This window comes from Anolis carolinensis, chromosome 2 (assembly GCF_035594765.1).
Source record: "Anolis carolinensis isolate JA03-04 chromosome 2, rAnoCar3.1.pri, whole genome shotgun sequence".
In the NCBI taxonomy this organism is placed as follows: Eukaryota; Metazoa; Chordata; class Lepidosauria; order Squamata; family Dactyloidae; genus Anolis; species Anolis carolinensis.
Genome location: NC_085842.1, coordinates 91437969 through 91450190, shown reverse-complemented (window position 1 = coordinate 91450190; position 12222 = coordinate 91437969). Strand labels below are relative to the sequence as shown.

At 38.2% G+C, this 12222-nt stretch overlaps 1 pseudogene; it reads left to right on the top strand.

Moving 5' to 3' along the window:
• Window positions 1-9258, top strand: part of LOC134295886 (uncharacterized) — a 44037-nt pseudogene extending 34779 nt beyond the window's left edge.
• The last annotated feature ends 2964 nt before the right edge of the window (window positions 9259-12222 follow it).

Sequence of the window (12222 nt, the reverse complement as noted above, 5' to 3'; positions counted from 1 at the left end):
TGCAAACCAGTCCACATTCTGTTGTGTTCTTGAAAAACACAAAATAAGCAAAAGAAATTATTGAAGAAGAAAAGAAGGCTGGAGTGGGGAAAACTGGATTCTCACAGTCAAGGGAGTTGGCATGCAGAGATGATCATTGTCAGCCATGCTTCTGGAAGATTTCTTGCCCCATTGTTGTGGGATCTGATTGAATTACATCATTTTCATTTTTTCCATCCCTCATGCCACCACTTAAAATGGTTTGTCCTGTACAATCAAATGTGATCTTCAAGTTTCAGTTCAAATTTTGGGGGAAAATAATAATAATAATAGTTGTCTTAAGCTCATAAAACTATTTTGTGGGATGAGGATGAAGGGAAAAGATTCAAAGGGGATCTATATTAATTCTCTTTAAAATTTCCACAGAATCCAGCTGAGTTCTGCTCCAAACACACCACAATGAAATACATACCCTATCTTAAAATCAGTTCCAATCCCCATTCTTATTCTCACGAATGTGCTGATATGTTAGTTTTATATAGCCAGCTTTAACCCCTCACTGATTCTCTATCAGCCAGTGAATGGCATGGAGCAGCTAAATGGTGAGTCCTGGGAGAGAGCTTTCATCATTGCAGAGCGAGAAAAAGAATACTAGTCTGCAGTAACTACAAGGTGTAAGCTGGACATACCCCATTTCATGTTACTAAGAGGATGGTGCACAATATGTGCATAGGGAGGAAAGATATCCCCATTACCAAAATTCAGAAAAAAATATGGAAAAGGGAGAGAGGCTTTTAGAATTTTCCACCAGAGAGATCTAGTGTCTCCTCAAACTATGAACTCCAGGATTCCATAAGCAGTTAAAGTGGGAAAATAGTGCTGTCTCTATGTAGTCCCTGCATATGATAGTTTTCAAAAATTAAAAAAGAAATGACACCACAACACCAGATATATAGTAATATTTTAAAGGAGCAGTAAAAATCAGCATGCAACGAGTGTGAGGCTTATAGACATGTTTTTGTTGTTATATGTTCATTGTATGTTTAATAGTGTGGGTTTGTATAGGTTAGGATGATGTAGTTATGTTAGTTGTCTAGTTTTATATATCAAGAAAAACTGATTTAGTTGTGTTTTTGGTATTGTCTTTTTTTGTAACTCTTTTTTCTGTATCTTTGCATGTTTGTATTTCTGTGCTTCTGAATAAAAAAAGAATGTCTTTAAAAAAGAATGACACTACAAGACCAACCAGCAGATAAAAACAGAGAATAAGAAGATTTAAATTTCATGGGGCTTCTCTCCACTCTTTCAGACTCCTAGTGCATTGTCTCCTACCTTCAGCAGAAGTAGATTAGATGAGTGTATATGTATGCACTTAACTTAGTAATACAACCATTTTGTTTTCTATTTTTTCTTTGTCTGTGGTCAATACCGTTTTTTAAAGGCCTGTAAATTTATTACAATTTGGACAGAAGGAAGCCTGTGGTTCATGCTGGTGTTCCACATTTTCCTTTGCTATTATCAATATTTCAATGCAGAAATCTGTATTTGAAAGCTGAGTTTGATATTCTTCTGCATGAAAAACAAGTGACTGCCTGCTTAGAAACAGTGTGATTGAGGTAATTATCTTGCAGTTTGTGAATAGTGATCCACTGCAGGCAGCTGGTCCAGGGGACTGAATGTCAGACCCTGTTTATCATCTATACTGCTAGGACCAATTTGGCACCAGTGGTGGAAGCTACTCAGGGGAAAAGACTGAACCTGAGCCAGCGTGGATGATTAATTATCTTTCACACACACAGTGGCCCTCTGAGGTCAGAAATGAGGCCGCAGGGCACTGAATATATGTAGCTTCCTTTATTGTGCCTGAGTTCCAAGGCTGTTTAAAGGAAATCAGTATTATTGGTCTCCAGCAGTTTGGCTAGTCCTTGTGCTTCAGACAAGACTCAAAGGGATAGATTTTATGCAGAAAAAAGAAATGTTCTACTCCCGGAGAAAAGGTGTACACAAAGCCAGCCCTAGTCTATGTATTTATTTAGAGTGTTTATATCCCGCTCTTCAGCTGGAAGGCTCTCGGAGCAGTTTACAAATTGTTAATTTGACAGTTCTCTGCCCCCAGGTTTACAATCTTTATAGACATGAGACACAAGTTAAGGGGAATGACAGTGGAGGAGTGGATTAAATCCAGCAGATATTGCCAGTTCCTCTTTCCCTCCATGGCCAAGGTAGTGGCAGTTAGGATGGAGGAAGAAGCCTTTATCTGCTTCTGGGCCCAGGCATGGTAAAACTATGCCATCTCCTCTTCTCTCTCTTGAGGCCAGGGCAGTGGCATTTGGGGTGGACTTTTGCCCTAAGTTTTGAAAGGCACAGGTAGCCTCAGAAATTCACTATAAGTATACAGGAGGTACAGCATGCAGCTATTTTTTTGAAAAATCACTTCTGCCAAATCTCAAGGCATTTGATAGTCTGGATGAACTCAAAGCAGGTGCTACTGTGAACATACTTCCCAAAGTTGGAATCCTCCATTCAAATACTGTCTACTGCAGTTAATTGTGTTGCTGTTGTTGTGTGCCATCAAGTCATTTCTGACTTATGGAGAGACCCTACCATGAGTTTTCTATGTCTCTGTAAATCATGAGTAGGATTTATGCAGATTGCTGGCCCCAAGGAACTTTGTAGCACAGATTTTTTTCCAAATCTTCCAGGTAAAGTGACTGGACCTGTTGACCTAGCAGCAGAGTTGTGATAATCGAGATGCTGGAATCCTGCTGGCTGGTTGACGCAGTTGTTCAATCACATTGTTGCCAAGAAAAAACACCCATGAACTGGCAGCAAAGCACGACTATACTAATTTGGTAGAAGAAAGGCAGCCCTGCAGACTGTACAACAGTCTGCCTGCTATACCATATGATGACGATCATTGAATGTATCATCGACCTCAGAATTCGTGAAATTGTCCATCTTACTACCAACCAATGTGGTTTCGTTTCCAGTTGCAGTACCATCAATGAAATTCACGCCACTCAACTCTTGGTCACGAAACATCATGAGAAACTGAAGCCACTTCATATCATATTACTTGATTTGGAAAAAGCATTTGGTCATGTCCCTCGTTAAGTTATTTGGGATGTTGGGGGAGCTGCGCATGCGTCAATGAGAGTAGACGTGCCTAATTGCTCTCCTAACTATAAAGGCAATTAAAGCCTCAAAAAGCCCATAAAGGGTCATAAATCTCTCCTTAACTGGAGTCCGGATCAAAGGAGAAAAGAGAGAAGGCTGGGAGGTCACAATCAAAGGTGACTGAAGCCATAAATCTCAGAATCCAAACAGAAGTTCGGACAACTGTGAGTATGGCGGACAGAAAGGAGAAGGAAGGGGAGGAAGAAAAATTGAACAAAATTATAACTACATTGGAACATCTTAAATTAAACATGGAGATTTTAAGACAGGGAAATGAGCAGACAAGAGAGCAAATCACACAAATTAATAGCAAACTCGGGCTGATAGAGAATAAAGTGGAAGAATGCCAAGAAAAGTTTAAGGAGGCAGCAGCGGAGATCAGAAGACAAAAAGGTGAATTAATCACTCTGAGAGACATTAATAGAAAACTTCTAGATAAAGTTGCTGACCTCGAGGACAGATCCCGAAGAGCCAATCTGCGTTTGAGAGCAGCAGGAGAGAGTCTTCAGATAAAGGAGAATCTGAAGGGAGTTATAGCTGAGTGGCTTGCAACAAATGCTCAGGTCCCATCGCAAGGAATCGAGAGGATACATTGGGCTTTCAGAGGAGGCAGGAAACCCAAGGATATTTTGATACGGTTCACAAGGGAGGCTGAAAGGGACATTGTTTATCGAAAATTGAGGAAAATGAAGAACCTGACCTTGGCTGGCAGTAAAGTATGGCCACTCCTGGATTTATCTTCAGAGACATTGGGAAAGAGAGCAGAAATGAGGGAAATTACAGGAACTTTGGAAAGGAAAGGACAACGTTATACCTGGGCTTTTCCAGCCACCCTAATTGTATATAAAGACAATAAATTATATAAAGCTTCCGACTTGGAAAGTGGGAGGAAAATGCTTAAACAGTTAAAACTGGATACAGACGGAAAAGAAACAGACGGTCTGGAGGAGGAATCAGATAAGACCAAGGACAAGCCGACTGGACAAGAAGCATCGAGGGAGCTGGAGACTGCAGAGAGAGGCGGACCAACAGAGACAGACTTACTTCAGAGTCTATTTGCAATGGGAGATCCAAAGGACAGGGAAGAAAAGAGAACTTTAAGGAATTTGAAGGACCTGGATTTAGAACAAATTAAATCTATAGAAAAACAATTAAGAGATCTTAAAAAACAGAAAATTAGAGAGGAGAATAGAAGAATTGAAACGAGATCTAGTACAGAGACTTAAGAATGAACAGCCTAACATTTGTGGAATAATGAAATTTGGACAAATGGGGTTAAAGGGGTAAAAGATGATGCAGGAGGGGAGAGCAGTGGATGGCAACGCAGTCACCGGTGGGAGGGAGTCTGGGAATGGAAGAGAACAAAGGGAAAACTCTTTCAGGTCTCCCTCTGATGGGAGGAGGGAGAGGTCTGGACTCTGGGGGGCATGGGGGAGGATGGGAAGACAAGCAGACAGGGGAAAGAAACTACAGGAGGGTAAATGCAAATAATACCTGGTTATGGGTGAAGTAGTAATAATGTCTCATAATGTTAATGGTTTATCAACTCCACAAAGAAGGGCAAAAGTTATGAAAATGGTAAAGGATTATAAAGTTGGCATTCTGCTTTTACAAGAATGTCATAAGAGAAAGGACCATACTCCATTATTTAATGATAGGATTTGGGGACAGGTGTATGAATCGAGAGGTTCAAATAGAGCACGGGGTGTGGCAATTTTAATTAAAAATACAATAGACTTCCAAGTGGAAATGGTAAAAAGGGATTCAGATGGGAGATGGGTAATGATTAAAGGGAAAATTGAAAAAATTAGAATCACTTTAGTGTGTATATATGCCCCAAACAAAAATCAAAAAAAGTATTTAAAAAAGCTATTTGGGGAAATTGATAAGTTTGCACAAGGAGAAGTGTATTGTGCAGGAGATTATAACCTGGAATTGGTAACAACAAGGCAAAATAGTAATAGAAAGTTAAATATAAGGGAATACAACATGAATGATTTATTAGAAGGGGAACCAGAGAATAATAGATGGACATATTACTCGGGAAGACATGACACATATAGCAAAATAGATTATATTCTGGGGAAAAATACAAACCAATCAGTGATTCTAGAAGCAAAAACACTTCCAATACATTTATCGGATCATGCACCATTAAGAGTAAAAGTAAAATTAGAAATAGAAAGAAAAGAAAGAACCTGGAGATATAACACAGTTTTAAACAGTAGAGAGGAAGAATATGAAACAATTAGGAAAGAAATAAATAAGTATTTTGAGACCAATGACAATGGACAAGTAACTAAAGATATAATTTGGGATGCAAGTAAGGCAGTGATAAGGGGTCACTGTATAAGTTTAGAGGTAAATCTTAGAAGAAGATGGAGGAATGAACAGGATAAGAGAATAAAAGAAATAGAAACCCTGCAAGACAAACATAAAAGGACTAAGGATAGACAGATTTGGAGAGAGCTAAAGGAGAAAAAAAACCAATTAGAAGCATTTGAGGAAAGGAATATAATAAATAAATATCTATACGTTAAAAGCTATTCCCAAAGTTGGAATATAAAATCAATGAAGAGGATGGCTTACTATTTGAAAAAGAAAAAAGAAAAAACATGGATAAAGAGATTGAAAGACGAAAATGGAAAAGAACAAGAGGAGCAAAGTAAGATTAGGGAGATAATGGCAAAATATTATAAAAATCTATATAAGGAAGAGAGGGTAATGCAAGGGAACTTAAATATCAGAGAAAAAATTGCAGAGGAAGACAGAGAGTTATTAAACCAACCAATAACGCAAGAGGAAACAATAAGGGCAATTAAAGGGTTAAAGGGAGGCAAGTCACCAGGGCCAGATGGATTTCCAGCAGAATATTATAAAGCATTTATGGAAGAGTTGGCACCACACCTAACAGAATTGTTCAATGAAATATACACTAAGCAAAAAGTCCCCCTAACATGGAAAGTATCAGAAATTATAACTATACCCAAAAAGGGGAGAGATTTAACACAACCAGGGTCATACAGACCCATTAGTCTATGCAATCAAGATTATAAAATATTTACAAAAATTTTAGCAAAAAGATTGGAAACAATAATGCCAAAAATAATCAAAGAGGATCAATATGGATTTGTGAAGGGAAGAAAAATTGGGGATCCAATAAAAAAATGTAGTAATTGCAATGAATCATGCAAATTCGAATAAGAAAAAAATGGGAATTCTCAAATTGGATGTTTACAAAGCATTTGATAAAGTCAATCACAATTATCTGTTAAGATTATGTCAACAGTTGAATATGGGGGAAAACTTTTGCAAAACGCTGCAACAATTGTACAGCAACTGTAAAGCAAAAATAAGGGTGAATAATGGAAGGACAGGAGAGATACCAATTTTAAATGGTACAAAACAAGGTTGTCCATTATCCCCCACTTTATTTGTAATAGCGATAGAAATGCTAGCTGAAAGTATCAGGAATAGCACCAATTGGACAGGGTACAAAATAGAAAAGGGAGGAGGACAAAAGGAAGAAATAAGGCTTAATTTCTTTGCCGATGATGCAATGATTATTACAAGTCAACCGTTAATTATGGTAAAAGATATTATTAAAAAACTGGAAGAATTTAAAAATATATCAGGACTATTCGTTAATATTAAAAAGTCAGAGATACTATGTCTTAATACCCCACCAAGGGAACAACTGGAGATTAGGAAAATATCAGGGTTAAGATTAGGATTAAAGAAGCTGAAATACTTAGGAGTATGGATATATAAAAACCCAAAGAGTATAGTCAAGGGGAATTATAAACAAAAATGGAAGGTAATAGAGAAACAGTTTAAGAATTGGGAAGGAAAAACATTAACAAGAGTGGACAGAATAAGGGCACTAAAAATGTTCATAATACCAAAATTGACATATTTATTTCAAACATTACCGAACACAGTAGATAGGAAGACACTAAAGACATGGGACAGGAGAATAAGAAAATGGGCAGTCGGAGGAAAAAGGCCCAGAATAAGGGACAAATGGTTAAATGCAAAAGAGGAAGAGGGAGGCTGGGGGATTCCAAGTTTAGAAGTCTATCACGATGCGTTTCAAATCCAAAGATTATTGGAAATACAGTATACTAAAAAAAAATGGGCAAATATGGAGAAGATAATAAATAATACTAAAGAAAAAGAAATAATATTTAGGGAATGGAGTAGGAGAGAAGAAGCAGAATTTAAGGAACCTTTTAAAGGAACAATAAAAGTGTGGAAAAAAAGAAAGAAGAAGCTAAGTCCAGGCAATGAGAATAAGATGGCAACTATATGGCAAATTAATTACAATAACAACGAAATTATAGGCAGAACATTGAGATCAATTGAAAGTAGAGGGAAAAGGTTAGTGGAGGATTTGTACACAATAGATGGAGACCCTGTAGAACAAAAAGAAATTCAGAATTGGATAGGATCAGGGAATTGGATTCAAAGCTGGGCTATAAGACAGGAAATTTTTAGATTGAGAGAAAAAATTAGAGAACAGGACAGTCCATTTGAGAAGGCGATTAGGAAATGTTTGAGAGAGGAAAAGAAGGTGGCAGGAGATCTGTATGAACAAATTATAACGGTAAAAGAAGAAATAGTAGAGGAAATTTTCCAAACATGGAGAATGGACATGGAAATTGAGAGGGAAGATATACAAAGGGAAATAAGTAATATAGCAAAAGAAAAGTACAATGTATTAAGGGAAGCAAGAAGGAAAATGTTACAAAAATGGTACAGAACTCCTGCACAACTTTCACGGTTTTTACCAGGGATGAAAGATAGGTGTTGGCACGGTTGTGAACAAAGAGGGGTGTTCAATCATATGATATGGGAGTGCGATCGGGTGCAAGAATACTGGAGAATGATTGAAGGAGAAATCAATAGAATGCTAAATCTACAAATAGTAATAGTTAATAGAAATGTACTACATGCAAGGATAACAGAAGTGAAGAATATACAAAAAGAAAAAATGATTGACAAATTAATAGCATGTGCACAAATTGTTTTAGTGAGCGGTTGGAAAGATAAAACAAAATGGACTCTGACGAATTGGTATAAGTATATAATTGATATGTTAAATGTAGAAATCACAAATTGCAAATGGAATAATATAGATAAAATTGAAAATATTGCAATAATCAAGGGGATGTGGGAACCAGTTAAGAACTATTTAGAGAATGTACTAAGATGTGGAGTGGAAAAATTAAGATTGAGATTGATATTTCAAATGTAACTTCTGTAGTTTGTTGTATAAAGTGTATGTACAAGGAGGGGAGGGTGGGAGGGTGGGAGTGGGATAAGATGACAAAACAACAATAAAAAAATTTAGAACAAAAAAGTTATTTGGGATGCATTATGACAATATGCTGTTCCCAATGAACTGGTCAACTTGCTCCGGATTTCTTACAGCGATCCAAAAATCAGGGTGCATTGGAGTTTCCCATGAGCATCAGTGTGCATCAGGGCTCAGCCCCCTCTCCCCTCCTTTTTATTGTTACTAGAGATCTGCAGAAACCAGCACCTTGGATCTTGCTGTTTTCTGACAACATAATGCTTGTTTCTGAAGACAAGGAAGAACTTGAACGTCAAGTGCAAGCATGGTGTGATCAGTTGGAACAATTCAGTATTTGCCTCACCGTCAAAAAAATGGAGCACCTGACGACCAATGAGGAGGAGACTGGTACCATCCAGGTGAACAGGGTGGATCTCCCAAAAGTCAACACCTTCAGGTATCTTAGATTGACAATAACTTCAAATGGCAACCTCTTTGACGAAGTCACCACATGGATTAACACAACTTGGATTAAATGGCACTCAGTAGCAGGTGTACTTTGTGACAAGAAGATGCCTGATCACCTGAAATCAAAAATTTATCAAACTGCCGTAAAGCCTGCCGCAATAAATGGAGCTGAATGTTGGCCAGCAACAAAGGAAGCAGAACGCCACCTTGGAGTTATGGAGATGAGGATGCTATGACTTACAACTGGTGTCACACGCCTTGACCACATCTGCAATGATGGGTATGGTCATACTCTCTGAAGTGAAGACGAGTCCATTCGCAAGATTGCTCTTGATTTAGAAGTGCCTGACAAGAGGCCAAAGGGACGACCAAAGCAACACTGGCTGGACGATCTGAGGAGTGCTGGCATACACCCTGATCAGGCACACATGACTGGGTGAAATTGTGCCAACAAACCAGCAAAGTGGACCCTGCCATCAAGTGGGACAAATGCTGAAGAAGTCAGGGAAAAGAAGAGGAAAGTGCAGGTAACTCTGTCAGAATTACTCAAAACACACTTTCCTCCCCATGGTGGAGGAGGAAGTGCCTTCTGGCACTTCCCCTCCACTTTGGGAGGAATGTGGACAGGGCCTGCCATGCTTCATCTAGGGGCGCTCAGCAGACCCCATCCCAACTGTAAATAGAATGGAAAAATAAAATAAAATGGAACTATTTTGCCCTGTATGAAGAGGTCCCTAGTCTCTTCCTTTTTTATGCTAAAGACAAAGCTCAGACACTACAACCCATGGTGAAACCTAGCTATGCAAAGTGTGATACAACTGGATTCAAATTGTGAATGGAGGATTTTTAGAGTTATAGACCAAAAAGGGAGCCCCCAGTAGTGCAGGATTTGACATATCCCTGACCACTGAAGGCATAGCCTGCAAAGTGACCAACCCAATATCCAGACTATCTCAAAAGAACATGCACCTTCTTTTACTCTGACATCATTATTCACCACTCACCTTTTCTCACTAGATGACCAAATAGAGAAGAGCTTGCACATATGATTTGTGATTTTTTATTGACCTAACAGAAGCACTGGAGCCCCTGGTGGCACAGCGGGTTAAACCGCTGAGCTGCTGAACTTACTGATTGAAAGGTTGGGGAAATCCGGGGAGTGGAGTGAGTTCCTGCTATTAGCCCCAGCTTCTGCCAACCTAGCAGTTCAAAAACATGCAAATGAGAGTAGATCAATAGGAGGATCAGCAGGAAGGTAATGGCACTCCATGCAGTCATGCCAGCTGCATGACCTTGGAGATGTCTAAGGACAATGCTGGCACCAACCTTCAGAGTCAGACATGACTAGACTTAATGTCAGGGTATAACCTTTACCCTCACCTTAGTCCAAAAAGATAATGTTTCTAAGCTGTGAGCTCATTGTGACAATATAGCACAGATATATACATGTTTATTAAGGAATAAGTCCCATTGAGACCAGCTGGGCTTCCTTCCCAAGTATAGTTGAAACAGCTCCTTTCACTTTAAGTTTACTTCTAACTCTTTTCTGTTTTTTTAATAAACACCTTTGGTTTTTTTTCCAGTCTGTGTATCAAACCAAGATAATACTCACAAGTTTTGTAGGCAGTTCTGTAAGGAACACAAAGGGACTTCTCCCTAAATAGTGTATGAAAGGAAACATACAACTGCTGGTGCTGGTGTTACAGAATCACTTCCACTCAATAAAAAAGGGAGCCTTTCACAGGAAGATCTGTGACCTCAGCTCTCCAGAACTGGTTAACCTGTTGTATATATTTCACAGATGAATTCTGCCCCACGATTTCCACTTTGCTATACCCTGTGACAGAGACAGACACACAGCATCTGTTGTTCATATTCCTTCCAAGACTCCAAAAGCCAATCTTGTGGTGCCAAGGGAAGCAGTAAAGAAGAAAAGAAAAGAAATTATGCAAAAGGACTGAGAACAGATTTACTTTCCCAGCTGCTCTTCTTCCACACTAATCAAAGTCTGCCCGAGGAAGCCTATCTAGATGGCATTTTGTCTACTGGATATGCTGAGTATAGCCCACCGAACTTGGGATTTTTCCACATTTGGGAAACCTGGCTCAGTTTATAATGAATCTGTCTTTAAGAGTCAATCACTAAATCATCTTTGAAGCAATTCTCGAACTCAACAATCTTTCCTCTCCTGTATCCTAGATGGATGTAGTTTGTGACCAGCAAGGGAGAGACAGCATTCTCTGAAAGACATAAAGGATGCAGGCGGTCAAAATGTTTTCTGACTCTTTAAAATGAATTTCTTTTCCTTTTGTCTCCACAACAGCATGTGTTTCCTTTTGTCACTGGAGAATGCACACCAGGTGTGAAGGATCATGGAATTTTGTGGGGAGATTTCTATGGCTTTAATATTGAAACTCATAATTAATTCACTCATTCAGATGAAAGACAATGGCCAAACACACATAATGCATTTAACCTAAAAGTCGTTTGTTGGAAAACATCATATGCTGATCTTCAACTATAACTTTATATGCTGACCTTCAGGGAGGTTTATGTAAGAGGGGAAACCAAATACAACATACACATCTGAAAATGTACAACTTTAGAAACAGCTCAAATCCAATTGTATTTATTCAGAGCTTTTATATAGTACCTAGAGTGTTAAAATATAGTACCCAGAAGTTAAAAGCAAAAATTAAAATATAACATAGAATAAAAGCAATTCAAGTATATGTTTTTAAAAGTCTAAGAATATGAATATCTTCATATGAAATCAACACAAATATTTATATAAATAATACAGTAATTTATGGCCTTAGTACTATTATATGTCCTGTCTTCACACATTGAATTAAAATGACTAGAAATACTAAGTAGGCATGCTGGGATTGCATTATATGCTATGTTCTTGTTTTAATGCTGGCACCAAGAGACAGGGGAGGAGAGACTAGGAATACAGAACTTCTTATTCCATAAAATGAAAAAGAGCAAAACTATGTTCATATTTTTTTTACAAAGATGTTCCTCACAAGCATATGCAGGGTTGTGGATTGATTGTTTTTTTTTTGTTTTTTTTTTGCTGTAGTTTTATTTTATTTATATTCCTCCTTTCTGTCAATATGGGATCCAGAACAGTCATGGTCTCCCACCAAGCCAGAATGACCTAAATGATAAAGGTATCTTGAAGGGGAGCTTTTTCATTCTTTAACGTCACATGTTCTATACCATTCTTCTTTACTAAGTAGTGAGTCAGTATGGTGTAAGCAAACAACTCAAACTAATTTGGCTATTTGGTAAAAACA